A 26,760-nucleotide genomic window follows, 5' to 3' on the forward strand; every position below is an offset into this window, starting at 1 on the left:
CCAAAAAGGCTGTTTAATGATCTCCCAAAGGAAGTAGTGGGAACCTTTATCAATGACTCATTTCAAGCCGTGAAGGACAAAGCTATGAGTGTGGGGAATAGTCATGTGTTGGCAGGGCATGAAGGGTCTTTCCCATTCCTCCTTGCTGACTCTGTGCCCTCACCCTTCTGAAAGAAACAGGGTTTGAAAACACAATGCGAGCAGTGGTTTCCTAACACACACACACACACACACACACAAAACCAACATCCTTAAGTGATCCTTTGAGATTGGGAGCCTGGGAAATGCTTTTTAAATTAGCCTCTATAACATGACAGATGATAACAAGTTTTAGAGTAATTTTTTACTTCTTTGTCAGCCGCACCGCCAGTGTGTGTCTATCCTGGCAGCATCTTTCTTGCAAATTAATGAAACATCAAGGCTGCACTGCCAGCCAGATTGGAGTCATGTATTTCCAGGAGACAGCCTGAACTGGCACATCCTCAGCTGCTACAAATCAATTAAGTTCCCTTGATTTCAGCGCAGAGGGTCACCAACATACAGCTGCTGAGGATGTGGCCCATTTCATGTTGGAACAGAAATATTGCTTTCATTTTACTGAGAGCTGGAATATTTAAAATTTAATTGCTGTTAAAATTTAAAATCCCTATTTAATTTAACATTCCTTTTGCAGTTTCTTTTAGTGACAGTGTCTAATGCCATTTCTGCTCTAAGATGTTGAGACCATACGTTTCCCCGAGACCACTACTTCAGGGTTTGCAGGGATACGGTGTCATTTGGTCAGCAGGCATGATCTGCCCTTGGATATTTTGCTGACCCCAGTTCCTTGTTCCTGTGTGTTTAATAACTGTACTAAGAATAAATAGCATTAAATGTTAGCCAAGGCTTACCACATTGCCCGAATCCCTGGAAAGCAGTGGCATGCCTCAGTGCTGGCAGGGAGTGGAAACAGGACAGAAAAAGACCCCCTTGCCTATGGAAAAGCATTGGCAGTGGCTTTGAGGCTCAAACTGCTGCAAAGACAAATCTTGCTTCTTGCCAGCATGCCCCAGCTCTGCGTGCATAGTGCGTGTGCTTGAGGCTTCAGTTTGGGAAGCAGGGATTCTCCCAGCTCCTTAGACTTTGGGCCTGCAGGACACATTGAAGAGCTGTTGCAATGCTTATATTTGTAGGGATTTTGACCACAGCTGTGAAGAGAAGCCTGATGTCTGACCATGCAGACCCTGGCAAGCCCTGGTGCATCTTGCTGTGTCTCAAATTGTGTGTCTTAGTAAAAGTTCCTTTATGCCATTTGGTCCCCAGTTAGTTGGATACTAGGGCTAGTATCAGTGAAGAAGAAAATCCTCACCTCTCTCAGCCCATGGCTGTGAGGGAAGGGGCTGTCCTGGTGAGTTACAGAAAAAAAGAATAGAGAAGAGGCAATGGTATCCAGAGACAGCGAGTAAGGAAAGGAGACTAGGGCTTAAAGCAACCAAGAGAAATGAGGGTTAAAGAGATCTTGAAGGGGCTGGGGATGTGTTGGGAGACCAGGGAGGCTCTAGCACCTGTGTGTGTCCCCTGCAGCTATGCCCATACCCATAGGGAGAGCTGCACCCCAGCAGGCAGCGCCCCATTCCAGCTGGGGCCACATCTGTTCAGTTTGGTGCTTGTCTTCTCATAAAGATGGGAGACCTGGTGCTTCCAACTTGCAACTGGATTTATAATTTGGCAAATACTCAAAAAAAAAAAAAAAAGCCCTAAACAACCCCAAGCACATCATTACAAAGTGTTAGAGCACATGCATTAGCGCCTCACTACAAAGTACAGCTGAGAGCCAACTTTCCAGCATCATTTTCCTGTGCATCTGCCAAGCGGTACATGGAAAGAACCATCTGCAGCATCTTACAGGGGCATTTCCCGGTCACAGCTTCCAAAGGGTGACTAAAAACCTAGTGCTGTAAAACATTCGCAATTGCCCCAAAGGGCCTGAGTTTTAACAACAATATAAGTTAAAGTTGAAAGAACATGTGATGACTCCCAGTGTTTAGTCTGCTCTGCCTGTATCTGAAGCTAATCAACCCACTTGGCAAAATTAATGTCTCCCAAGTACTTCGTAATCCTATTTATATTTTAAGAATTTATCTTTAAAGAATTAATAGCATGTCTGTCAGGCACTGCTCATTAAACGTTTTTTGGATCAGGCAATATCTTGGATCACTGAGATCCTGATGATGCTCACATTTTAATCTCAAGATGACTGATTACCCATGGGAACAAGTGATCAAGGGAAACAGTGCATTGCCCATCCGGGAACCACTGATCCAGGCCATGCACCTTTCTGCAATGCAGACTTTTGCCAGGCACATCTTGTGAAGCTCAGAAGAATGTCTGAATGTAAGTCTACACACAAGAGGCCAGACTACACGATCTAATGATCTCTTTTGGCCTTAAAATCTTGAATCAGTGAGTTGAAAACGACGAAAAGAAGTCCCCAGCTGTAGGAATGAATTGGCTCAATTGCAAATAGGTCAATTAAACTCAAAACTGACAACCTCCTGGATATCTTTAAAGTTATAAATTGGATTGAAAGGGATGTAAGTATAATTAACTTCTCCTGTATTTTCAAGCTAGCACAAAATTTCTCACTTCTTATCCAACACTCATATGTAATGTTCCTGTGTTCCCTTAAAAGGATGATACATTATTTTCCACATCTCTCTACAAAGGTAGTCTCTAGTTGGACCAGAACGTTGTGAGTACAAGGCTAGACTGGCCAAGTGAAAGCAAGCCTCCATCCTGCTATATGCAGGCAGCAGACGCAGATGGTCCTTCCAGGTGTTAAGCCAGGTAATTCTTGTGGTGAGCAAAGGAGGGAGGCAGGAGGGACCCTCCAGCCCAGATTGTGCCACTCTGGCTCAGGCTGAGCTGCATTCAAAGGTCTGGTTCACCCAGTGGTGTGGTGGTGGCTGTTTGCAGGGCCACATGCATGCAGGTAAACCTCTTCGCTTCATGTGAATGACCCACGGGGCAGATGGTGGCGTGGCACCTCTTCACACACTTTATCTTGCTTCCTGCATGGGGCTACATTCAGATCCTGGTGGAGCAAGTCTCCTGGCCTGTGTAGTGACTGCCACGCCACAGGAACACAAAACCTGTTGTCTGTGTGGTGCTCCTGTGGAAAGGGCTCTGTTAACACACCACTGAACTTAATGTGGAGGCACTGCAGGGCCTGGGAGGAGGGAATTCTTTTATTTTCCATGAGTATCTGTACCTGGGCCATTAACTCTCACATCTAAGGACTATGGATAGAAATTTCTCTCATTTCTTCAGCACTACAAATTAATTGCATGTTCAGCACAAAAGCAAGGCAGGGGGATAAATTTGAGCAAGCCCAGTTTAGCATTTACCAGCATCACCCCAGCTTCTTTGTCCTGTTTCTTCTTGCTGGGGCCTTAAATTTCTATGCCTGCATGCTGACTCCTCTCTTGTCTTCTTCTGTTTACTTCCCTCTGTACTCCCATTGCTGACACGTCCCATGCCACCATTCTCATCTGCTTCTTCTCACAGCTTCTCATCCTCTCATTTCCTCACCCCTTCCCTGTTTCTCCCAGTATCCCTTCTCACTTTAAAACACAACTGGCTGTTCCAAAATACTAGCAATTGGATTTCAGAGAAATTGAACACTGCCGAAACCAAGTCAGTTTTTGAGCTGCTCTTCTGCTTGGAATATTAGAACCAGGTAGGGATAATGCTGCTAAAGAGCCTTCTGCCACAGTGCAGGGGGCTGTGAAACGAGCCCCTGGGCATTAAGCTGGACTGCATTTGCAGGGTGCCCAAGGACAAGACCCCGGAGGGTGCAGGCCTGGTGCCCCTGCCTGGAGCTAAGCACGGCTCCAATGTGAACAGTGCCATCTTTTGGATAAGGTGGAAAACTGTACTAACCTCCCGCTGCCACCGAAAACCTCTCCACTCAACCCTCCCAGAGAAAAAGGCTCTTTTTTTTCCCTTGCTCTCACAAAGATCGCTGCCTCAATTGCCCCTCAAGTTTTTATCGGGAAAAGTTATTCTTCCCTTCAAACTCAGAAGTGCGCAGTGGTGTGTCTGCACGGCATCCAGCAGTGCTGCCTCGCTCAAGTCAACTGCATTTCAGTGTTATAGTGCACAGAAAAACACTTTGAAGGAGATCCTTCCACAGGAACTGGGGTGCCTGATGAACGCCGCTGCGGCTTGTGAACAAACCTCCCCATGACTGAAAGTCTGACTGAATGCAGAAGCAGCAGCACGGCTGCAAAGGGGGCAGCAGTTCCAGGGTTTGTCTGTGCTGCAAAGTGCTTTAAGGCTGAATAAAGGGAAAAGGCTATAAACCAGAAATGCCCTAAATGTAATCTTATACTGATCCACGTAATACACAAGTGACACTATCGTAGAAATGAATACTGCATCTGCACTGGAACTGGGCTTTTAAAATCCAGTGAAACATCCCGATTCCTGGAGGGGCCTTAGCTGAGAATACGCTCATTCTCAGTAGTCATGCTGATGCTTTTTGAGTCTGAGCCAAGATTCTGTAAATCTAAGTCAGCTCTGTCTCCTGTGCCTAATAATATGAAGCAAGAAATAGCCCAGCCTTATAAAAACTGTGGGTTTTGGCCTCAGCCCATATTGATTATATAGCTCATAAATGAAGCCCAAAATTCTGGTTCTTGTCCAAACAACAATCATCTTGGAGCTCCATGCCTACAAATCAGACTGGCAGATATTAGCTGTTCTGAGTTTGTTCAGGCTCACACTTCTCAATTTAAGCTGAGCTTCCTTTTGTTTATGCACAGTTTCTTGAGCAAAGTCTTTTTTCCAGTTGCATGCTCTTCACAGAACCACAGTACTCACTGACTTCCACAGATATTCTCTGGTCAAATCCTTACTGCTATGGAATTAATGGCAAAATGTTGCTGATTTTATTGTAATCAATATTTCCCCACTTGGAAACTAGTCTCCTAGGTAGCTGCTAGAACACAGTATTACAGGAAATCAGAATTAACTAAGCAAAGTGATTAAGATGTTCTGCTATCCACCTAAGTAACCCCATAAATGAGATGAACGGAGACATCTGAGCTACTTCTATCAGTTCAGCCAGGAAAAAGGGCAACTCTAACTAGCTCTGGTCACTCCTGCATACCAGCCTCTATCATCAACCTGCAGCAAGTATCGTTTCAGCCCATGACTGCTATTACTGATAAAGGTGGCAGAACATCATAGACCAGAGTGCTGTTGCCCTCGGTAGAAGCCTTGGACAGCTTCCCCATCTTTGCACTGCTGACAATTACAGCCACCAACTATCTGTAATGACTGCACCCAGCTGAGATTTTTCATCTCCTACTTGGCCACTGTCACACCTGGAGCCCATTTATGCCACTGAAATACCAGTTGTAGGCTTAAATGCTGTATATAAAGGCTATCTTGAAATGCTGCTTCTAGTTATGCCAAATTAAGCACATGCTTTTGAAGAGGTAATATAGACCCACAGCAAGCTTTACTTTGCTGGGTATTGATGTGAGAATTTTGGCCCCATAGGTAAGTCTGTACTTGTGAAGTCTGCTTGATACTGAGGCCCCTCTCAGAACAGTTGTAGCAGAAGGACAACCCTGTTTTTGGAGGGCTGGTTCACCTTCTTATCCTTCTTTCACTGCCACATGGAACTCAAGCTCTTCAGAGATGAGGGGGGAAATGCTTTCTCTCAGCATGGTACCATGGACAGAAAGCTCTTGACTATGGGTGACTTTCCATGCAGCTTGAGAGCCCTTGGACAGGCAGATGGCCACTGCCCAGGCTGAATTCATTTCCTCAGGACTGAACACCAGAAGAGACAAAGCGATCACCAAATGGGGAATGTGGATCAGTAGGTACAGGGTACTAGTGCTTGTGAAAGGAAGAGTCTCTACTGCAGGGCAGGCTTGGCCAGCTGGGCAGAGTAATTATCCCAGGGCACTGAGGTCTTCTGCCCTATCTGGGCAACTGAGACCTCAAGAAAAGCCCTGAGAGACAGAGTACACTAAGCTCTCTAGTGGACTTTAAGTGAAGCCTTCAAAATGGTGGGGAGATGCCTGTGCTACTATATATGCACTATTATTCTCTCTAAACTGTTTTCTTTGTGTGCTGGCTGAAACACCCTTTGAGCCCTTGGAAAAATGGATGCATTTCTCCAGTTTCACAGGTCCCTTCAGAGGCAGGTTGTATGCCGGAATACTCTCAGAGATGATGGTCTGAAGCCACATCATGTGAGTAAGTAGGGGAGAAAACCAGTCCAGCAAAAGGAACTTTACTAGGTGTCCATGACAGATGTATTGAAATATTCAAGCTTAAACTAATACAAACTTTCCATGTCAGACATTATGTGTTTCACTTCATATGGACTAAAGTGTTTTGGATGGTGTCTTTTTAACGTGCTGCTGAAGTTTGCACATGCAGATATGTATTTTGGGCTGCTAAAATAATTCTGTGTAAGGGGGAAACTATGAGCAGCTGAGGGAGGAAGTAACACTTCTGAAAAATAGAATCTGCTTCAGAAACTGGTGCATGCTTTGAAAAGACAAAAGTTTTATCACTGAGGATTTCTGGCTTTCGACTACGTGCCAATCTGAATCCAGTTTTGCAATTTCCACTTGGCCATATCAGCTCTTACTGTCAGTGGAATTTTTGTCTGAGTGGAAACAGGAGCATCAGGCCCTTTGACAGCAGAGTCGTTCCTCCCCCAGAGAGAGTCTGAATGGTAAGGTAGCACAGGGATATTTTCCTAGGAACGTGACATTGCAAATGTCCACATCTATTTAGCAAACCATCTCACCCTGGCGATGCACCCCATGCATTTTTGGCCCTGTCTTTTCAAGACTCCTATTTAACTTCATGGTTACAAGTAGTCCCCGTGAAACAAAGCTTGGTGTGTTTTTGCACATTTTGCAGGACAAGGGTCAGTATTTTCATAGCCCCAAGCCCAACTAATGGGTTTTTGCTCTGTAAGCCACTGCGCTCTCAAGCTAAATGCTATCAATTCAGCCGATGGAGTTAACAGCAAAAAATGTAGAAGGAAACAGAGCTGGCGAAATAGCTTGTGATTATTATCTGAGGGCTGGGTGGAGTACCTATTGGAGAGGCAGCAGCTGGGAGCCAGCATATCCAGAATAGAGAAGCTGACATTACAGAACTTCTTTCCCAGCTAAATGCTTTGGTTTTCTCTGAACTTCCTAACTTCCTGGGGGGCTGGTGGCAGCTACGTGACCTGCAAACCCTGGGGAGACCAGTCCCAGCTTTTAGATCAAGGGACTCAAGTGAGAGAGAAAAACAAATGCTTTTTTTGAGGAATGAACTTTGAATTATTCATCTGCGTGTTACTGAAATCTGTTTTGTTCCTCACTGGAACTACAAGGAACTCTAATTACAAGTATTTAAGACACACATAAATTACCTTGCCAGCCATGATGAATGCTGCCTGTAAAGCCTAGAAGTATTATTCCTGCAACTGCAGCCAAGAAATGTTAATAGACCACCTGTTGAGTGAGATGCAAAATGATCACTAGCATGTTATGAATAATCGGAATTGTAGTGAAAGTAGGCAATACTTCTGTACTGCCCTGGATATCTCTAGACATCCTCTGCCCTTTCACTACGCATCTAATGCCAGTTCTTTAGGAGTGCAGCTGAGCTCATTTTTACCTAGATGACTAGGGAACTAGCTAGGTACTGGGAGGACAATGAGGCTTTGGGTGGCTGTCCAAAGCTCTGCTGTTCAAATGCCATGAGAGCACCGTACCTGGCTTCCCATGGCTTCCCACCCCTTGTCTCTTTCTTGCCGGCCTTGAGAAGGCATTTTGTGACATCCCCACCCATACACGGTGGTTGTGCTGGGGACAAAATGACAATGTAGAACATAAGCACTGACATGCCGCGACTCCACAGGCAGTGGTGATGTTGATAGAGGCAGACTTCTGTAAATACATGACAGACTTCAAATGCCAGGTTGCTTCTTGAGCCCTAAATAAACCTTGTTAGACTGGTGCTTTTGTTTTCCTGCAGCTGCAAATTTAACTCTTTGCAAAGACATCCTGTGATCTTTCACTTAGTTCAAAGCTGTGGTAGCTGTGTGTTTGCATCTCAGACACGCTGTCTTCCAAAAGGCTCAAAACGGCATAAAGCAAAGGTACATGGTGGCTGCAGAAAAAGCAATGGGATACGAAAAGGTATCTTGCTCGAGTTGCAAGCGGATGCAAAATGATAGTGCTGTGTTGCATTCGGGTGCTCTCTGGCAACGAGCAGCTGGGGGCAGTAAACACCGCTTAGATGAGCCGGAGCCACAGGTCCTACCTTTACAAGTGGCTGTCTCGGGGAGGAACAGCCCATGGAAATTCATGCCAGGGGCATACAAGGTCTGTGTAATTCTCCAGGCCGCAAACTAGATTTAGGCAGGGTAAGAGTGGAGCCTAGCCTTCGTGTGAGATATAGAAAAGGACAGGACCTGCTTAACCTATATACAGTGCCAAGGAATGAATGGCTACCTGCTAGTCCCTCGGTATGTGGCCTCCAGTGCAGATCCCCCAGCGGTGTAAGGTGTGTTACTCAACCACTGTTTGGAGTGGGACCACAGGGACACGGGCAGAGGCGTCCCTCCACCGGCAGCGAGCGTCAGCCTGCTGGAATTTGCAGTTTTACATTGCAATGCATCAAGCTAAACTTCACAATAGTTTCTGAGGGCTTTTTCTGGGGCAGACTGTGCTTCCTCTGCAGTTTTGGAAAGGGCCACGGGGACTCTGACAGTGCTAAGCAGACGGGGGCACTGCTTGAAAGCCCTTTTCTGCTCTGCATTAGCACTTCAGTAGGGAAGGGCTGCAGGAGAGGTTTACCCACTGCAGCAACTCAGGCCCTCTAACTTGCTTTCAGAAGCGACTTCACACACCAGCTTGGTGCAACAAGGACTTTCAAAGGGTGCAGTTACGGTCTGTGGAAGCATCTGCACCAAGCATTTGCCAAAGCAGAGGTCAGGGCTGCTCTGCTTTCTGCAGATTGAGTGACAGCCCCTGAGATCACCTCAGGATGGCACCAGACATGATGGGGCATGTGGTACCATTATGCCTTCCCTGGCAAAATAGTTCAAGAAATCATTCATGTTGGCAGTATCTGTAGTAGCGAGCACATCAGCCAGGGCCTGCTCTCAGGCCCTCAGGTCAAACAAGCGTATGCAGATCCCATCTCATGTCCTCGGGGCTGACCTAGGTTTTTTTCCCCAGGACAGGGTGAGCTCACCAGTTCCACGGTCAGGACCAGCCCCGGGGCTGCCAACTGGGAGAGCCCCGGGTGTCACAGGCCAAAACTGTGGCAGGGAACATGCTAACATAAAAAGCATGGAGGGCTGCATGTTGCTGCTTGAGGTCGTGCCCTGACCCTCTTCAGTTTACTGCTGTAGAGATCATCACTGGAAATAAGAGGAGCTGGCTGAAGTGATGCTCTGCTCATTTGAAAATGAGACAGAAGCTTAAATTCTTTTCCCTTCCCCCAGCAAACTGCCTGCCAGCCTATGCAGGCTGGCTGGGGAGAGCTTTCCTGTGCTACATGGCTGTGCTGTCTCACCTCTGCCCTGGCCATCTCTGCCTCTCCTCCCTAATCGCTCCCCGAACAGATGGGAAACACGACAGGGGCATTGTGCACAGCAAGGCTCATCTCCCAAAGCCCAGGAAAGATGGCAGTTTTACAGTTCCGTGCTATTTACAGAGGAGCTTGCCATGGCCTCCCTGCTGCACCAGGGTTGTGTTGTGTGATGTGGCTGTTGAGCTGCATCTCTATGTAACCTGCAGGCTGAGTGGGCAGCCAGAGTTCAGAGCCTGGCCAAGCTGCTTGCCTGGGATGACAAAGGTGTGAGTCAGTTACAAGCTTGGTGAAACCTACTTATTTATAAAGACTGTATACAAAGATTTTTTTCCCTCCTTGGCTACGGCAGACACTTCCAGCAGGAAGAAGCTTCTTTGCTCGGAACTCACAGCAAGGTCCCCCAGCTCTCACAAGGCCTCACTTCTCTTTCTTTCTAGGATCCAGTAAGACAGTTTGCAATCCATGGAGTTAGCAGTGAACTGCACATGCTTGTCTGCACTTTGCAATTTGCAGTATATGCCTGAGGCAGAGCAACAGCTGCAAGGGTCGGACTGTGGGCAAAATCATATCGTAGTTACCTATGGCATGATCAAGGGAGAATCAAAACCCTCTCAAGTCTAAAAACCTAAAAAAAAACCTCACCCTTTCAGTTTCCACCTAACTCTAGAGGTATGAACACTCACTCTTGACCCTAGTTTTTCCTATGTAAGTGCTGCATCTGTATAATCTGCGTAGTCCAGTAGACCAAGTCTCTCCCCTGCTGTGTGCCAGGTATCGAAATGACATAACAGGGTAGGGTTGCAGACATGCCACGGCCACATTCATTTGCCTAAATGTAGTCACGTAGTGCTATTTTAAGCACATTCGTCTACCCTGCCCAGCCTCTAACTGGCTGCTTTATACATCCTACAATACCCAAAACACCGGTACAGGCCTGGCACGTCTGACATGCAACCCATCAGAGTCCCACGCCCTTCTGGACTTGCAAGGAAGGACTGAGCAGGATACACACATATGCCTAAAATAGTACTAAACATCTCTGCTTCAGTAGCTAGATCCTTACCACCACCAGCTTCAGCATTTCCCTGGCTGGTCTGCACAGTCCTGCTGGTCCAGCTGCTACTGGGGCTAATTTTCCATGTCAGTGCAATTTTAATTTGCCAAAGTTGCACCTGGTTAAGACTGATTATTTATTGTTTCAGCAATAGCAGGACATGATGAAATGTTCAAAGCCATATATAATGAAGTTCAGGATAACCTGGCACTCACAAGAGCATTAAGCAGTATAGAAATGCCAAAAGCAATATAGGATTGATAGTACATGGCTGGCTGCACCTTGCGACTACTTACAGATCATGGACCTGAATCCTTATGGTGCTGCATCTTGTGTGGTCATTCATTATAGCATAAAATGGGTATAAGCGTTAGCAGTCAGCCTTGGAAGTACTTTATAGCCACTTTGCACTGGAATGAATGACTGTAAAAGCATGCTAACGTTTGGTTCTTTAAATCTACTACTGCAGCAAGATCTTCCTACCTTAACGTTTGCATTTTCTCACGATCAGGTTCCAAATAAATTTGCTTTTTGGAGGAAAACTGTCTATCTCTGGATATGCCTGTACAAACGGGTAAAGTGATAAACTTGCCTTGATGATTACACCATGTAAGTAGGCTTTGATCACAACGTGCCTATCATGAAAAAAGTATTTCATTACGGAAACCAACTGTTGTTGGTTGGGGTAAAAAGAGCAATTGTTGGGGTTGGGGTAGAAAGAGCAATTAGACCTATGGTCCAGGTAGGTTACAGCCAGTGACACAGGGCAGCTCAATGGGTACCATGGTGCTCTTCCTATGGTAGGGCTGCTCCAAAAGGCTTTGACTTTTGAAACTTTGACATCATCAGGAAACAAAGGGAAAACAGGACAGGTATGCAAGTGTGGCTCCCCATTTTTTAACATGCTCTGTTAAGACTGACTTGTACTGCTGGGATAGAGGGTCTGCATTCAACATACGAAAACTCATTAGCAGTTACATAAAGTGAGTTTGAGCACTGGGATCCAGAGATTCAAATCCACCTCCAGACACAACACTGCCACCATTACACGTCAGACACCTTGGAAGTCAAGAAGACTTGAGGGCCCACTGGGAAACTGGCCAGCCTGCCCCAGGCCTTTGTGGAGCAGCAGGAGGGGAAGGTCCATGCACAGAGAGGGCTTCGTGCATCTGGCAGCTGTACAGGCACCTACCCAGTCCTTAGCTCCGTCAGTATGTCTGCTGGTGTTGTGATTTTGCAATCAGCCAGACAGGCAGGGCGAGAGGTTATGGGGGCTATGGCAAGGAGCCCTGCAGAGGCCAGCCTCATTCCTTGGGGATGCAAATACAGAATACTGAAAGGAACATTAAAGGTCTGAACTCTTCTCCCTGCCCACTAAAATGGTGAAACTGGAAGAGGAGAAGGAGTACAAACTGCAGATTTTAACTGTTATCTTCTAATACAAGAACCGAGCTGTATACTGGGTTGTTGTCATGGTTTAACCCCCCATTATGTCCTTTTTTCTGGATGCAAATTAACAGAGTGGTGCAATGTTAACGTGACAACTGAAACCTGTGGCCTGCGGTTCTCAGCTTTTCTCATTTCCTTTTTCTTTTTACTCTGCATTTCCTTCTCTCACCCTCAGTCATACAAGCACTTTGACAGTCTGTCAGGCTCAGACAAGCCACTTGGGCTGCAGCAAAGACAGTGCTTCCAGGTTATGACAGCGGCAACCGCTTGGCTGCTATACAATATCACATCAAGCAGTGTGCTGAAACCCGCCCTGACCACCCTCTCCAGCTCCCTCTTTGTGCCACACACCCCTCCCTTATCTCGACAGTGCCTGCATGGGATCTGCGCAGCAGCACCTTTGCTTTGGAGGAAAACTCCAAGCCAGAGCCCAGCGATGCCTCTAAATGTGTCCCTGGAGAAGGGTTACAGGAAATCTGGTAGGGCATATTTTCAGACTCAGTAAGACAAAACACTGAACAAGGGCAGTTTTTATGCTCTTCTCACTTTTTCTGATCTGAAAGTGAAATATATTACTGTTGTTGGTAATGATAATAAAAGTAGGTCCTAATGCAGCATCCCCTATGCAAATCAAGCCTACATTTGTCATGTAAGTAGGACTCCTCTGCCCTGATTGATGCTGGGTGTGTGATTAAATCTTCTTCCAGCTTGAAATCTGTTTTCTGAGAGCCACTTCACTCAAAAGAGTGAAGAACAGCAAAAGAAAGAGGGACAGAGGAGTAGCAGCCGCTCTTCCCAGGTTCATTTACAGCAAAGCTCTTCTTGTGAATGGCAAAGAGTCTTCATATTGAAGACCAAATAGCAAGGGAGCTCTGGATGTGTTTAAATAAAGCTAAGTTTAATTAGAGCTGTTCAAAAATTAAATGCAGAAAGAGAGTGTATTTATGTTTGCACTCAAAAATATATTAGATCCTCAGGCAGATCTAGGTCAGCACAGCTCGTCAAATTACTGGGAAGCACAGCGTGTGGGAAAGTATTCGGTTTTCAGCGTGAGCGGTTTAACTCCTACAAGTGCTGCAATACCCACACCCCCAACACTGGCCTTTGGTATGGCAGCATAGCCAGTGCCAAGAATCCAGGAATCTTGAATTATCATTCATACAGCAGATTCCGGCTTGTTTTGCATTTTGGTTTGGCGCCTCTCTCCTTCCTTGTCCCATTTATAGCTACCACAATGCATCTTCCTGCATAGGCACAAGATCCAAAAACATTTTCCTTTATTTAAAGATTAGATTCTGTTATAAATCTGATTCAGAGTGTCGTAGGTCTAGGAAAAACACCTACTATCTGAGCCTTGAGATAAATCCCCATATATTGGCAATTCCACGTTGCATTGCTAAGGTGTTGCATACTAAAAAGGAAAAAAGAAAGAAAAAGGTATTTTGTTTCCTAAGAAATACTCAGGCTTCTGATCAAGCCTCCTGCCTTTCAAGAGCCAGGCTGCAGGTCTAGAGTCTGCTTAGGGAAACCAAGATGCTTACCCCTGGATCACTATTTATGTGGGTTGCCTTGGTTCAGTGAGGCTGGGACCAGCTGTGGCAGATGTTGCCCGAGTCTGCAGCACGGTGACAATTAGGATGTGCCACAGATCACAGGACTGGGTAATGCCAAGTATCTTCTACGGATGGGCTTTGAGATCAGCTGAGCCTGAGGTAAGGCCACATAGCTATGGTGAGGCACAGGAGATCCATCCTGTGGGCCCGAAAGGATCCTCCTCAGATGGCGAAAGAGGGACGGTCTTTGCTCTGCTGAGGAATCAGGGCAACACTGTAGATTCCGGGAGTTGTCAAAATTCCAGATTTCCACACCAAGGAATCGCAACATTTTCTATTTTATTTCATAGTGAATCAGCAGGAAGTCAACAGCAGTCTGCATTAATTTGGTCCCCTTTGAAATAAAACACTTAACTTACAGAAATGCTATCAAACCTAAAGGAGCTATCTGAATAGCCTCTTAGGCTATAAAGCAGCAAAATTTTGCTCCCACAAAGCATCTTGGGTTTTTTTGCCTGGCAACTATTCCAAAGCAGAACCGTGCTCTCAGGAATTATTGGGCACATCCACTCAATATGTACCACTTGATTCCACAGAGCGCAGTGCTGCAGGAAGTGGGTGCTCAAGGCATCCTGCATTTCTGCTCCAGGCTCCCATCTCCCACTTGGCCACTGCTCCAGCCTCAAGCATGCTGCAGCTCCTGGCTCCCTTCAGCCTCCCCATCCACCTCCCAGTGCCTGACCACGGTTTGCCATCTCATCTATTGACCTTCGTATGACACATTGCTGACATCTACACTTTCAAGGCTCGTATTTGCCTTTCCCAACCCACCTGATTCTAGAAATACACCAGCAGGAGCACGAAATGTGCTGCTTTTGGCCAAGACCTGATCCCCCTACAAGGCATGAGGGATGGCTTCAGGCCTCCTATTGCACCCAAGTTGAAGACCCTTGAGCGAGCCAGTGTTTTGAGTGCCTCGGACTCCCAATACAATGCAGTGCAATGCAGAACAAAGGACCGCACCGAACGGCAACACAGCCTGCAGGGGCCCTTCCTACGGCGAGAGGAAGAGTCCGGTTCCGGGTGTCGTGTGTCGTCCCCCCCCACTACCGCCGCCAGCACCTCAGCCGGGGGCACCACCGCATCAGCGACAAATGGGTCACAGCCCGCTTGCACAACCCGCCCCGCCCCCACGTGACCAGAAGGCCCCGCCCTGCGGCGTGCAGCTCAGCCAATGGGGAGGCGCGCCCCGCCGTCGTATTTATAGACGCTATATAAAGAGCCCCTGGGAGTCTCCGTGCGGTGCTGGGCGGTGGTGGGGAGGGAGGGCACGTGCGCCCGGTTGAGGGGGGGGAAGGGGAGCCAAACGCGCCGCCTCAGCCTAAGGGCGGGCGGTGCGGCAGCGGCAGGGCCCCGCCGATGGGGTGCTGACGCGCGGGTGCCCGCTCGCCTTGCGGCGGGAAGGGCCCCTCGTTTTCACTGTGGTGAGGGTGGAGAGGTGTCCTCTTAATATGTGCGGACCCGCGGTTACAATTTCAGGGCTCCCTACAGGGGAGCTTCAGTCAGAAGCGATCCGGTTGGCCAGGCGGAGGTGGTTTCGCTTTACACATCAGCCTCTTTGGGCAAGAACTTGGAAGTGTGGAAATGCTTTTTGCTGCTCCCTGCTCTACCCCTTTTAATAAACAAAGTGTCTTCATCGGAGTTTTCGTGCAGTGGGGCTGCAGCGAGACATCGCGCTGTAGGGCTGGCCGAGAGCTCCAGCATCTGCCTGTCCGGGCTGTGAGGCGTTTGCAGAGCGGCGGTGTCTGTAACCCTCCTGCACCAAGTGACTAAGGTGAGCGAGCGGCTGTGGTGATGGAGCCCCATCCTGCTCGTACACAAGTCTGCTCTGAGGAGCTGGGACCTGAGGAGTTTTCTGACAGAACTTAGATACGAGAACAGCAGCTGTGTGACTTTTGTCTCCATCAGTAATGCTTGGGGCTTTTGTTCCCCTCTTAGGCAACATTTGATACACAGCTTGCAGTCCTACTGATCAATAGTATTTCCCCCTTCACTTGGAGACTTGTTTCTCTGTGTATGTGTATTCATATAAATCCTCTCATCCAGCTGATACCCACGCGCATCTCTCCTTCCCGTAGTACTGTTGAGCACTGACTGTAATAAGAATTGCAAATGTCCTTAGTGCTGTTTAAAGAAAACCTCCAAGACATACTGTCAGCGAGTCAGCTTGTTCTCTCTGCTAATGCATAATAGAGAACAGAACAGGTATGGGAACTGCTCTGGCTCTTTCTGTTTGTCCCACCAGGGGCAGACTGATAGGTTTCCCTCTGGCTTTTATTAGGATCTGCCTCAAACCAGGAAAAGAAAGAAAACAAACCCAAAAGCTTAAGAAGATCCCAGAGCCTACCTCTGTGTTGCGAGGTGACTGACCTCGCAGGCTTTGAATAGACTCAAATACCTGCTGCTAGCTTCTAGCAAGCATTTTATGGAGATGGTGCTGTACATGCACAATTGGCTTGACCCCTGTTTTATTAGAGCATGGTAGTAATTTCCAGAATAAAATCCAAATGGACCTGGGAAAGAGAGAGACATAGTGAGTAAAGCAGTCAAAAGGACAACAGATTACTTACTCCTGTGGTGCATTTGAAACTATAGATAATGCTCATTCAATCAGTGCAGAAGCTTACTAGAATAGTAATTTTAATAAAAGTTGGGTCAGGCCCTTGAAGAACCTGTGCGCTAAAATATTGTAGTGGGTGAGTGCATTTTACAAGGGCTTCCTGAAATGCTTAAGCTGCCTCAGTGGGAGAGAAGAAGAAACGTATTTCACAGATGGAATGTGCTTCAAGTGAGCTGGTTTGGTTTGGTTGGGGTTTCTTCCTTCTTTTTTTTCTAACTCACTTTTGTTGGCATCCTCTTCAGAAATGACTGCTATGTTTGCATTGTTTGAAAGTTGTAGGGTTTAATACCCTCTGCAGTCTGATCAAGTGAATATAGGGAAATTCACATAGCAAATGGCTTGTGAAGTTGACCTGGCCAGTAATTCTGCACCTTTTTCATGCTCTGAGTTATATTTCATAATAAATGAAAGCACAAAATAACCAGATCTAAAAAAAGTGGAGTTAAACTGGTTGTGAAGCGTCACTGGCAAACAATATCTGCAGTCATGTTGGTCAGTAATATTAAGGATACCCCTTTACCTAGTATCTACAAGAAAATGAACTCCTTTGAAATTTAAAATGACCAAATACCAGCGGGGAGGGGAGAAAGGAAGGAGGCTTTTTCTACACTCCAGTTTCAATGTGATGGAGCTGGGCAGTAAGACACTGACATGCACGACTCCCCCGTGGCTGCTGAGCAGAAGGCTTTTGTTCTGTAGGGCAAGATCAGGTGGCGAGGCAGGGCCTGTGCTGGCAAAGAAGAGGGAAGTAAGCTCCATCTGTGATAGTACAGCCTGTGAGTGTAACTGGCTTTCTGAAAGGCTTGCGCTGAAATTTAATGGCCCCTGGTGTGTTCTGGCAGGAACTCATACTGGTGAGCCAGCTGAATCAGGGAGTGATGCTGAAATCCCTCTCCTCAGCACTCACCTATGTGCGTTTGCCTACCTGCTGTTCTACTAAAAACTCATTTTAGTTCTCATCTCTGATACAGCTGTGGATTGTTTTGTTGGGTTTTTTTTTCAAATCACTACCCCTGAAAATTGAATAGCCTAGTGAATACCTGGGGCTGTCATGATGGAGCTGCAGGCATGCAGCTCCACTGGTATCAAGTCCCTGATAGCTTTGGGAACAGCACACATAGGCTTAACATAATTGTGTCCACACTGAGACTCTGGCCAATAAAGGTTTTTACTAACAGATCCTGAATACTAATCAATGTAGCTATACCTATATCTAGGTGTATATATAAATATATAACTGTGTATATATATGAAGGGAAAAATCTGGTTGTGCTTCTCTGCAAATGTTTCATAAAGATGTAAGTTTGGGGTTCTCTAAATGTGGAAGTTGTCTGGTTTGAATTGCATTAGTATAATTAAAACACTACAGGGCCTGTGACAGGGATAGTGTTACACTGGTGTTTCTTATTAATATTTATTGTCTTAGATCATTACACTGGTGTTTCCTATTAATATTTATTCTCTTACATCAAAACAGAATAAATGCAACTCTTTGGAGTTTGTAGCTGTGTGGTGAGGACTGTGCAGTTCCAATGGCTTATTGGCACCAGAAGGGAGGTGACCAGCTCCTGCGCTTCCAGGTAAATCACAAGGGTAATACTGGTCTGTCCCACATAGTCACTGTCTCTGTTGCTTATCTGTCTGCAGGTAGAGCTGGCTGAATTCACTAAAGCAGCAGTAGACTACAAGTACTGAGGCTAGTCACAGAAAAAATCACTGGTTCTTTGCTAGACTAAGAATTATTTCCCACGTGTTCTGATGAACAATAGAAGCAGTGCAAGAGGCCAGACAGGGCAGCAAGGACATGGGAAAGGGAATGCACTTTTGGTTTGGAGGCCACAAGCCACTGGCTAGGTGCAGGATGAAGGTGGACAGTGTATCTGAGACTTTTGTACCGGAATTGCCACATTTGCTTTTCCAATATAGTTATTTCAGTGAGGCTGTAGGAAGATGTAGTTTTTCACATACAGCTTTTCGGCTGTTTGTAGATGTCTTCTGGGTGAAGACTGCTGTTCCCATCGAGCTGCCAGTCTGTGGGAGCACATCCTAAATCTTTTCAGGCAAAAAATCAGGCAAGCTGGTTTGAATAGTTGCAATAGTCAGCCTGAGCTCATCTAAAGTGAAAGGAGGAGTGTTCACTGGAACTATTCCAGAGGCAGTTGAATGTGCCAACATCCAGCAGAGGGGCTCGGGGTGGTAACAGATTTTACCGGCACAGCCAGATTCAGAAGATGACATAAGTTCACAGCCAAAAAAAAAATCACCTCTAGATCCAAAATACCTCATACCCTTACAAAAAGCAGTATTGAAGCCTTTTTTAGAGTAGCACTCAGATGACATTAATGTACTTTCTGTTGAATTTTTCTGTCTGTAAGTTGCGCTAGTCTTCGAGTTCTTCTACCAACTTGAGTCATGTCTATCAGTAGTGGGTCTGAGGGCGTAGAAGCATGTGAAAAGGAGTAAGAATACAAAAACTGGGCTTTGAGTTGTGGAGTTGAGCTTGCCATCAGCCTGACAGTGTCAGGAGTAAGGGTATGCTGAGCAGGATCCCGCAGGAAACAAGCCCAATGTAGTTGTGGAAAGTTATTGCCTTTTTCTCTTAATGCTAGAAACCCAGTCAGGGTGGGTGGCTTTTGTCTGAATGAAGTATACACCAAAGAGGCATTGTGAGAATGGATTTTGGCCTTCTGGAGATAGCCCTAAATGTGGCTCTCAATATGGTCGTTCTTTTCTCCTCTTCTTTTTTCTGTCCTTCTGTCAGTCTTGTTAATTATTAACCTAGTGTGTTTGAGAGCCACATTCTTCTGAGCAGCTCCTCCCATGTTTCCAACCTGGGCAACTTGTCTTGTATTATTAGTCTGTGGACTAAAATTGCTCCTTCATAAAATGTCACACTCTGGAAAGAAACCCAGGTGGCAGAGTGTACAGAAGGTGTGTCATCCAGGCCTTGTGGCATGTTACGAGAACTGCCTTGCTCTTATCCATTATGCTGCTTTCTTAAATGACCTCTGCAGCTTTCAGTAAAACAGCCTCAGGTTGTGGACTTTGTGGTCGTTTCAGCACATGCAATTAATCAGGAGGGAAAAATAAATCTAGAATCAGAAAGTACATTTTACTTGAATCGAGTTGCAATTTCCGTGCATAATGTAACACTTTGGGGAGTGAATGTTCTCTCTTGCTTGAAATAATTTAGAGGTGGTTTTGAAATAGACCACTTTTGTGTAAACACATCTTGAGATTAAAGATCTCATATTTAGTTTTCTCCAGCATCTCATCTCTGTCTATAGGATGTATCATGCAGTAATCTCAGAGCTCTGTTCTGCAAACTGTTTCCCTTATGAACAGATTCAAAATAATTCTCCTGGCAGAATTTCTTTTCCTCTAAATAAGGGCCTGTAAGATAAAACCCAATGAAGGGTATTTCTGTGCCTGTTTAATAGAAGGGAAAACTGAGGAGAAGTTTGGCTGAGAGTGGCCTCAAGCTAGTGGTTCACATTTTGCAGTCTTTAGCAAGGAAAACAGCTATTTTAACAAATGGGTTTCCCCAGAATTGCAGACCTTAAAGTTACAGATCCCTTCTTAAAGCTGTCCCTGAGTTACCTAATTAATCTGCAGCAGACCGAGTGCATAGTTCGAAGGGCAAGTATATGGTTCATCCTGTGTCCTCTTCTGCATTAGTATTGAAGCCCAGTTTCTAGAGCTTAAGTGAGAGATCCCACACTGACAAAGTTGGTAATACTTCCTGGTGTGAATCTAGTGTGAAATTTGCGAATATGTTCAGGCCCATTGACATGCTATTTACAGACACCTTTGTATTGCCCTTCTTTCTTGTTTCTTTGGGGACTAGGGAGCTTTAGGGATCAGATGTTTTTAACCTGTCTCTTTGAAAAGCTCACTCGTTGGGTTCAAGGGCTAAAGGATCTCTTGGCATGCACCACTGCAGCAAGACCTGGATCTTGGACAACAAGCATTAGTGATGGCATTTAGCGATCGCTTTTTGCTGTGATGATGTTGTGACATATTTACTCAGCTAATGGGCAGCAGTAATAAGTTTTCAGTATATGCTTTCAATATCAGTAAAAAAAAAGCTCTCTGAAGTGAAAGAGCATCAGTGTTTTTCGTTAATTCGTTTTTAAAGCTAGGGCTCATTTATTTTACAATTAAATAAAACCTGTTGGGTAGGGTTAGGGTGTAGGTTGCCACACTTCAAACGACAGTAATTTACACTTCTTTACTAGTGGCATTTACCTTCACATGTGTTATCTGTAAGTGGGCAGAAGTTTTGAGTTTCTCTAGAAGGAGAACCCCAGGGAACGTCCTCGGTTGGTACAAAAATGTGTTTTCGGATTTCTGGGTCAATGATATTTTCTGCGGCACCAAGTGGCACCCTGTTTGCACCTGCTGCATGAATGGCACAGTGCTGCTTTACCCTGGCGGGCCTTTGGTATTAGTGACTTGGAGCTGTGCAAAGCACAGAAAGCAAGAACCAGTGAGTTCATTCACTGGGCAGTGAGACAGAGGGTTATAGCTGTTACGTGATTTAGGAGCCAAATTAGTGCTTAAGTGCAACTGCCACCTAAAAGTCCCTTGTTTAGCTGCCACTGAACTCCAGAGGTGTCTACACTCACATTGCACTGCCTGTTCAACTGTGCAGTTTCCAGCTGCTCTGGTTCTGTGTTGGGCACTTGCAGACTGTTCCCGTCTGAGCCCTCCTGCCCCTGACACCAGCAGGGCATAGTTGAGCTGGGTGTCCACACAAGGTAGCCCTTCACCTGGCTCACTCAAGGGGCAGCTAGGCTTCTTCAGAGAAGAATGCCCAGCACTTCTTCAGAGGGTCAGGGCATTTTAGTCACTTCCATCAGCTCTGCAGAGGGGATGTAATACACAGTGGGTAGAACACCTGCACAGAGAAGAGACATAAGTAGGTGTTATAACCTCTGAGGCAAAAAGGGTTCAAAATTGTATTTCTCCTTCCCAGGAATGTGCTCTTACCACTGTAATATCAGATATTCTGAAAAGCGCCCTCTTTTCTCCCTTTTCTGAAGGCCCCATGAGTTTGATTTTTTTACTCCTAGTTTCCTAATGTTCAGTTGCAGACAGGTAAGCACCTTAGCTGTTGGGCTTGTCATTTCTTACAGCATTCCAGGGAACAGGCCCCTGAAGATGAGGCATGTGAGACTTTCATTGGACCCAGCTCTCTGCATTTTCATTTGATGCCTGGAAGCTGAATCACTGTTGCTCAGTGGAAACCTGCTGCTTGGAAGCCTGAACCTGATAGCTTGCTTATGGGGTTACACAGTCAGGTTCCTGATCCATCAGATAAGACTAACCTTATTTTCCTATTGATCAGCTAAGCAAGAACTTTCAGTCTGCTGTGTTTAGGATACAGGATGTTCAGGATTGCTGCAAGGCATGTTCCTGTCTGGGCAGAATAGTCATTCAGACTCCAGTAACTGCCCCCCCCCCCCCCCCAGCTCCATGGAGGGTCCCTGCAGGGGTCTCCTACTGATCTCCAAATTCATGAGGAGCTGCTGTGTGTTCTTTTTCCCATTTTGTGCCTCTATTGGAGAAACATCCAGAGCTGGCTTGCTTTCTGCCCCACCCTCTGTACAGCCCTGAGTACTAGTGGCCTGTGATTCCTGGGGAGCCCCAGAAGGGAACCACAGGGTTGATTTTGGCTATAAGTGATCAAAACAGGGATTTTTAAACAGATGTCACAATTGCTACTAGTAAGTTTTTGATGGGGGATGATTACTTCATTATAAACCAAGTTAGAATTTTGCCAGGAATCAATCTGGCCAACCATTCTTATTAGACCTCACAACAGCAAAACACCACCAGTACAAACCCCAGTTTAGTCTGGCAAGCTGGTGTTGCTAGTCAGGAGAAAGGTACTTCTGCAAAGCAGACAAAAGCTGCATTAAGTTGCCTGGAGTGGGCACTGAGAAAGAAGGGCACAATTTATGGAGTAGGAAAGTGTTATGTCTAAAACAGTGGCTAACTTGTGAGACTAATTGAATGCCTTGAGCACCCTTCTCTTGCCTAACTGGGTTCTGTGCACGTACTTGTAGTATGAATTCTAGCACAGTCAAATCTGAAATTAGTTTTCTGCAAATGCTTACGTGTACAACTGGGGAAGTGCACAAACTGGGCGTTTCTGCCCAAGCACCTCAAGCGCTAACAGAAACCTACCACAAAAAGAACTCTGAAGACTGGCAAAAAGATTACCTGAACAAACCGAATATACTACAGTATTCATATTTTCCTCTCACCCCCCTCTATAACAATACCTTGTAGCTGACATTTGCATGAAAAAAGCACAGGCAAGGAAGACAGAAACACAACCACAGCAGGTAATGTCTGTTCCAGTAAACAATTCACAGGTAGAAAGTTAAGGCTAACAATTTCACATGGACAGCTGCTGCTCTGTAATGTGTTATCCCTCATCAAACTGTGAAGTAACGAGAAAATGACACGCTGACAATTCCTATCATTATCTCGTAACTCTTGGGCTTTATTGCTGGGCTGTTGCAGGTTTACCTGTCATCTTGGGCAAGTGATTTGAGCCTGTGGTGCCTCAGTTTCCCCTGCTGCAAACTGGAGGCAACGCCTCTGCACAGGAGTGATTTGGCCTTGGGAAGCAGCTTGCAAAAGCAACTTGAGAGTCCTTGTTGAAACAGCCCACCTGTAAGATTGCAAAATGTTAGTCCATAGATCATATCTAAAAAGATCTGACTGAAAAATCAACCTCATTTCTTTGAGTCTAGCCATGAGCCCAAGGTCCTGGCCAATATCCACTGGCTCTGGAGAATGTACAATGTGATATGTGAGTTGTTGCTGAAAACACATATGCTGCCATGCTTTCTGTATAGCCATGTCTATTAACAGCTACCTCATTAGCACAAAGGCTCTTACATCTGTAGTATAAGACATTGTACTTCTACTGTGTCTTCTACTTGGTTCACTCTGTGTCCGAGGATAAGTTGAGCTGACTTTTCTTTCCTTCCTTTCTTCCTTACTTCCTCCCTTCTGTCCATCCATATGTCCATCCAATCAATGCAGTTTTGTAGTTTTTGGGGGCAGGGACCAGTTTCTGTGTTCATTGGGTACTTTCATTCAACACATGTAAAAAGTATTGGGAAAGTTAAATGTTTCTGTTAATTTCAAAATATTGAGAATTAATTATCCCAAAATTAATTTTGGGAGTTACCAGTGTAAAATAATAACCAGATTTAGGTCTCTGGAAGCAAAAACCTGTCCTTTTTGAGATTTTTTTTTTTTTAAGGTTTATTTGATCTAAATTGAAATTGTTTGGGGTTTTTCCCCTGGACACACAGAAAAATGAAAAATCAAGAAGGCATGCTAATTAGAGTGAGGCTTTATAAAGTAAAAATGTATTTATGCTGGTGGTAAGGGAAAACAGAGTCTGAAAACAAGAGCTAATTCAAACCAGAGCCTGAGATCCAAACATTGAATGCTTTTGAGGACTTCTAAAATCCAAACATTGGACTGCAGACTTTTCAAATATAAGGCAGAACTGTGTGAAATGTCAAAAACTGAGATTTTTTTTTAAATTTTACTTTTGGCTTTCTGTTCTTTAACATTTTGTTGGGTTTTTTGTTTTTTCCTAATTCTTTTTCAGTAGCTGCAGTGGCTACTTGGGCAGTCTCTTCCTTTCAAAGAAGTGGTACAGAAGCTAAAAAAAAAAGGGGATGGCTCTTCTGTCAGTAGAAAATTTCCCCTTAACTTCTATCACATGGTGACGGTGCTACTCCACTCAGCAGTGATGTCTTCTGCTGCATGGCGGTATGGTCTCCTTTGACTGGCTATCAGAGGGCAATGTAATAGGCTTTGACATGGCCTACACCAAGACATATTACCACCCTGGCTTTGAGAAATACCAACAGAAGGAGCTTTTGATGAATAGCTGTTACTAATACAGTCATTATTTCAGAGTATTCTACTGAAATACTGAAAGCACCCAGCTGGTTTAAGTTGTGGAAAAGCTGCTGTATTACTGAGGTTTTGGAGAATTGCAGGGATGATTTCTCTTTTTATTAAATGCTCTTTTACTTACCATATTATCTTGTGATTTTACAAGTAGCTTAGTCTCTACTTTTATTCATGCTGGACCTATCTACAGCTTTTCATGTGTTTCAGTTTTAAATGGGGACAGTAGCAGATGGAGGGTAGGTATGGCCTACCTGTCTTTTTTGTTGTCTTTTTGAAAGCATAATTTAGACGTGATAAGGGAGGGAACATTACAGAAAAGTTCTCTCATGGGGACTTCAAAGTCTTTTTAGCATTCTGTGGCATTCTCATGTATGGTTTATTTGAGGGTAAACATTGGGAAAATGCCTTTAGAGACTTGCTATAGTTTTCATTGCTAAAAAGTGAATGAATGTTTGACTCCAGGGTGGAAATGGGAAACAAACAGACCAGTTCAGCCCTCCCCAACACTGTGACCCTTTAAGCCTGTGAAGCTGTTCAAAGGGGACATCACACAGTAAAACTGGCTTTCTCTGGAGTTCCATGCTGCCAGGAGAAAGCAAAGCATTCATCAGCTGCTTATGGTCCTTCTGTCTTGCTCCAAACATGTGGGTACATGCCAAGCATGGAGAGGGTGAGCAGGGCAGAAATTACACTGAGAGTGTTTGCCTACTCCTTTAGATGCAATCCTCCAGCTGTTTTAATTTATGCTGGACAAAGGGCTGGTCCTCTGAAGAGCTAAAACATTAGAGGCCACTGTGGTGGTCCATAATAAGGGAAGTGCCTTGATGCAGATTCTGATACAAGCCTGAAACAAATCATATGAAATCCTTTCAGCTCTTTGAGCTTAATGTGAAGGTATTAGGGGTGAAACTGATGGCCTTAAAACCCTTTCTACTTTCTTCGTTGCAGACTAGGCTGTTTACAGCAAAGATTATAGACCATGGAAAATTGATTTAGGGAGCATTGACCTTGAATCACACTGCATTGCTCTGTTGAAATCATCGAGACCTATTAGAAGTGAGTACTAAATGCATGTGTTTTCTGTACCGTACAGGAGATAAAAAGACTTTGCCTATCCAAGGAGAATTGTCTGGATAGATGTATTATAGAGCTAAATTTGCCAGTTAATGCAGAACCAGTTCATAGTCACACACATATTCTTGATGCTTTATATTACATAACTTGGAAGCACTAAGATATACCAGCTGATGGGCTCTCCTTTGCTGATACAGCAGAAACTGTTTTTGTTTTTTTTTCCAGGAAGAGCTGTGCTGGAAAGAATTGTTTTGTTCCCACATATCCACACAGAAGCTCCTGCTTTCCTACAACTATATGGGATTAATTTTTAATTGCAGACCAGGAAAAAGACTTGTGAATTTCACAATTAGCAGTTTTAAATAGGCATGACTTCCGGACTGTGGCAACTGGCAGATAAGCCACTACCCATCATTTTGAGAAGTCATGGCAGTCTAGTGATGTTCCCACTAACTGGAAAAGGGGAAACATAACCCCCATTTTCAAAAAGCCTCTAAACTGGAGAGTCATAAATTTGATGGATGGACACCAGTGGATAAGGAATTGGCTGTATGGCTGTGCTCAGAGAGCTGCAGTCAACAGCTCAATGTCCAAGCGGGGACTGGTGATGAGTGGAGTCCCTCAGGGGTTGCTGTTAGGACTGGTGCTGTTGGTGACATGGACAGTGGAAGATTAAATACTTGTTTTGTTGTCTGTGTGATATTCTGTGTTGGGAGAAATCTTGTTGTTTGTTATGAAATATGGTACTATGAAGGTGAGGGTGATGCTGTGGGGCCAGAAGACTGATGTGGTCTTCAGACAGTCTCCAGATCTTCAGCAGTTCTGTGGAAACAGAAGCAGATGCAGGAGAGGACTGTATGAAAGCTAACAATGAGACAATTTGATGAATGTACAAAACTTTGGAGAGTAAAGAACAGGATAAGGGAAGAGATGTTAGGAAATAGAGCAAAGCTTCCTCCTCTTCTGCCACCACAGTTGAGGTGGGACTGCATGAGAACTGAACTACATGTGCATGGTGTGAATGCTGCCCCTGCAGCCGTTCTGTTTCTTTGTGAATCTGACCCAGGCTAGGAGGTGCAGTCTTTGGCTCCAGCATAATAACTGGGAACACATGGGCAAGAACTGCAGTCAGTACAAAATTTCACTTCAGTCACTCACGGCTTGTAGGTGTAGGAAGTTGCTCGCCTACTTTTGGTTGCAGGACCTGAACCTTAGCTGGCAAAAATTCTTCTGAATTTCTACTCCTGGAATCTGTTATTTCTCAGTCTTTGAAACATGCCAGAACCTGGCTGGCAATATACTGTTCTTGCTGGACAGAAGCATATAAAACTTCAGTAGAAACCTCTCTGATCAAACTGATCACTTGATTAGATTGTCTCCCAGGGAAC

General features: G+C 45.2%; 2 long non-coding RNA genes across 3 annotated transcripts in view; both read left to right on the forward strand.

Moving 5' to 3' along the window:
- Nucleotides 1–7,648: 7,648 nt before the first annotated feature.
- On the forward strand, nucleotides 7,649–14,627 carry LOC133215897 (uncharacterized). The gene is made up of 5 exons (XR_009726512.1): nucleotides 7,649–7,957; nucleotides 9,816–9,873; nucleotides 11,175–11,237; nucleotides 13,606–13,773; nucleotides 14,016–14,627. It is a non-coding gene; the product is annotated as an uncharacterized LOC133215897 (long non-coding RNA).
- A 408-nt stretch (nucleotides 14,628–15,035) lies between these two features.
- LOC133215890 (uncharacterized) overlaps nucleotides 15,036–26,760 on the forward strand; it is a 37,287-nt gene continuing 25,562 nt past the window's right edge. The window contains exon 1 of one of the 2 annotated variants that reach the window (XR_009726511.1): nucleotides 15,036–15,149. This is a non-coding gene — a long non-coding RNA (uncharacterized LOC133215890). Of the gene's footprint in view, nucleotides 15,500–26,760 lie in introns of both variants that reach the window. The other variant, XR_009726509.1, reaches the window with a different exon arrangement.

Source organism: Neopsephotus bourkii, unplaced genomic scaffold (assembly GCF_033783945.1).
Source record: "Neopsephotus bourkii isolate Nb327-2 ecotype Australia unplaced genomic scaffold, CSIRO-AGI_Nbou_v1 NB_107, whole genome shotgun sequence".
In the NCBI taxonomy this organism is placed as follows: Eukaryota; Metazoa; Chordata; class Aves; order Psittaciformes; family Psittacidae; genus Neopsephotus; species Neopsephotus bourkii.